Raw genomic sequence first — 3,642 nt, 5'->3', positions numbered from 1 at the left:
ATCATGGCTGCATCTTTCACAACAAATAACTACTAGGAATTGAGTATGCAATGTGTTAATTATTGTAACTGTCCTACCAATTTGATTTGAATCTGTCTCATTGCTATTTATCTCTGAATAAAATTATAGAAAAAACTAAATAAATTTTGGTAGGATTCATAAAGAAACAAAAATTATAAAATCAAAAATTAAAGATAAAAATAACTGCAGAATGGTATACAGAAAATCAGATAGGAAAGAATCTTCTAAGTGAAAAATGAAATGTTAACTATTATGAAAGGATTACAAAGCATTTCCAAAAAAGACATTGATAAAAACATTGAGGAAAATTGAAAAAATGAGAAAAATAGGAACGTAATTCAATGCATGAAACAGATTCAGAGATATTCAGGAAATTAAAAACTCAAAAGTTGGAAAAATATGTGAATTAAAGTGAAAATAGTTTCACACCTTCAAGACACCGTTGCGATGAATGTCCATCCCTCTCCTGGTGCAACTTAGACACGGCCCAAAAGAGCACAGACTTATTTATTCTAAAGATGTAAGAAACTGGTTAGGACTTACTAGAGCAAAGAAAAATCATAAGGTGAAAGTTTGTCAGTACATGATGATAAGTTTAGTACAGTTTTCAGTGACAGTATAAAGTAAATGAAGAATTCCACCAGTTTCTCTTTTCTCACCCAGAGGAATCTCTATGCTAGCTCAGAAAGCCAAACTGTTCACCCCATAGATTCCATAATGCTTGCATTTGGTATCTGTTTCTACATCTGTGATCATGAAGTGAAGTCAAAACTTCCTGTGTTTAAGAAAAATCTTATTCAGCTATAAAAAATGTGCTCAAAATTTTCATAGGTAAATGGATGCAACCAGTGACCATACTCAAAAGTGAAATAAATCAGACCCACATGTGCAAACATTGTATTGTCTTTTCATGTAAGAACCTGAAAGAGTAAACAGGACCTGAAATGTAGAATGTGTACTGTGAAAGGGAAAGAAATTGTTCAAAGGGAAAGAGTAACTGAGATGAGGGAGAGGAGAAAAGAAAGGAAAAAGAAATATGTATTTATACACACAGTATAACTTGGGTCATTGCACTGCTGATTTGCACTGGTTGATCAAAAAGAGCAATTAATGCTTACATTTCTTTTCTCTCTACATATAATTTTGGACCAATGCTATATGTTTATATCTGATAACCTGAGCAACAAATTTGAAGACAACACTGTGCAATGTAAAAATCATTGAATTCCTATCATTTTGTTTAGTGGAATTCTGTGTGGTTTTTAAAGCATTTTTTAAATTTTTTGTGTACTTTTTAAAAATAAAACAGAACAATCTAAAAAAAGACACAGATGCACCTAGTGAAAAGATAAGAAAATATCTTAAAAACCAAAAGGAAGTAGGAAAAAATAATGCAACATCTCTAAGATGATGCAATGATGAAGAACATAAAACTAATAAGCACCAATGAGAAAGCAGGAGTCAATACAAATAATATAAAAATTATGGGCAGAATTGATAGCAGAAAGCTTCCCCAATATGGGGAAACATTAAGTAATTCAGGGAACTGAAGCTTATAGAATTCCAAATACCATCAGCCCAATTAAAAACACACCCAGATATATAACAATCAAGATCTCAGAAATCCAGCACAAGAACAGTGTACTAGAAACTGCTAGAGAAAAGAAACAGACCACATTTAAAGGAAAACCCATCAGAATAAGGTAGATTTCTCCTCACAAACCATCAAGTCAAGAAAAGCATGGACCAAAGAACTTCAAGTCTTATAAGAAAACAAGCTCCAACCCAGACTGATATACCTAGCAAAACTCAACTTTAGTGGAGAAGTGAAATACTTACAATGACAAAGAACAACTACAGAATTTCATGATAACAAAGCCAACCTTACAGACTACTAGAAGATATTCGAGATAGGGATCAAAATGACCACAACTCCAAAAATGAGAATGGTAAGAACCAACCAAATAGAAAAAAAAATGAAACACAGGAGAAACATAGGTAAGAAAAGATCTCTTAAAAACAACTAGGATGTAGGAAAAAAATAATTCAATATTTCCAATACTATGCAAAGAGGAAGAACATAAGACTAATATAAAAAGGAGGAAAATAACATGTCAAAAATAAGTTAATACCAAAAAAATATGTTGGTATATCTCAGTTATAACCATCAATGTAAATGGACCTTAATCCACCAATTAAAAGAAAGAGAGTGTCAGAGTGGATAAGGAAGCAAAATACAAAAACATGCTATATAAAAGAAACACATTTAAGTTATAAAAATATTAGTCAGCTCATTGACAAAGGATGGAAACAAACACTACATGCCCAAGCACCTCAGGAAAAAGCAAGGGTAGCAATCCTGTTTATAGACAGTCTGAACTTGAATCCAAGAATGATCAAACAAAATAAAGATGACCACTACATAATGTTTAGGGGAAGAATACAACAGGAAGAGATAACAATCATAAATATGTATGCACCAATATGGAAGCATGCAACTATATAAGACAAATCTTAATAGACATGAAATATGTAATACTCAATGCCACAATCTTGACAGGAGACATTAACAACCCTTATCCCAAAAGATAGGCAAAGCAGACAAAAATTAGCAAAGATGTAGGAAAACTGAACCAGACCTTTGAACAAATGGACTTAGTGGACATATAGAGTGTTCTATCCAACAACATCTGAATGCACATTCTTTTAAGATTCACATGGGACATTTTTTAAAATAGACCATTTGCTAGGTCACAAGTCATGCTTAAGAATATAAAAGAAAGCAAAAATTATCCCATGCATGTTGCTTGACCACAATACAATGAATTGGAAGTAAATGAGAAAAGAAACAGCAAAACCCCCATCAATATATGGAAATTAAATAAAACCTTCCTCACCAACCAATGGGTATGAGATGAAATTAGACAAGAAATTAAACAATATCTCTACTCTAATGAAAATTCAAGTGCAACTTAAGAGAACTTGTGGAATGCAATGAAATCAGTGCCAGAGGGAAATTGTAGCTAAGAATTCACACATTAGGAAAACAAATAAACAACCTAATGCTGCACCTCAAATGTCTAGAAAAAGAAGATGAAGTCAACCCTGAAGCCCAAATACAGAAGGAAAACATAAAGATTAGAGCAGATAAATGTAATTCAGACAAAGTAACAAAAAAAAAAGACTTAACAAAACAAAAAGCTAGTTCTTTGAAAGATTAAATAAAGTTGATAAGCTCATAGGTAACCTCATCAAAATGAGGAAAGAAAAATCTCAAATTAAAGGAAAAGGATGGAAATGAGTGAAATTACTACAGACTCTGGAAATTCAGAAGATCATTAAGAACTACTTTGAAAATCTTTATTCTCATAATACAAAAAAAAAAAAAAAGTCCAGGGAGAGAGCTCAGTAAAATAAGCACTTCCCTGGCAAGTGCAAGCGTCTGAGTTCAATCCCCATTTTTGCCAAAAAAAAAATAGTAGAACAAATAAACAATTTGCTAGATAGGCACAAGTTAGTAAACCTGAATCAAAAAGATATAAATACTCTGAATATCCTAAGATCAGCCAATGAATGTGAAAATGCATCAAAAAATTTACTGACAAAGAAAATTCCAGGTCT

This window comes from Octodon degus, unplaced genomic scaffold, assembly GCF_000260255.1.
Source record: "Octodon degus isolate 3935 unplaced genomic scaffold, OctDeg1.0 scaffold00103, whole genome shotgun sequence".
NCBI classification, from domain to species: Eukaryota; Metazoa; Chordata; class Mammalia; order Rodentia; family Octodontidae; genus Octodon; species Octodon degus.
This window is presented reverse-complemented; position numbering follows the sequence as displayed.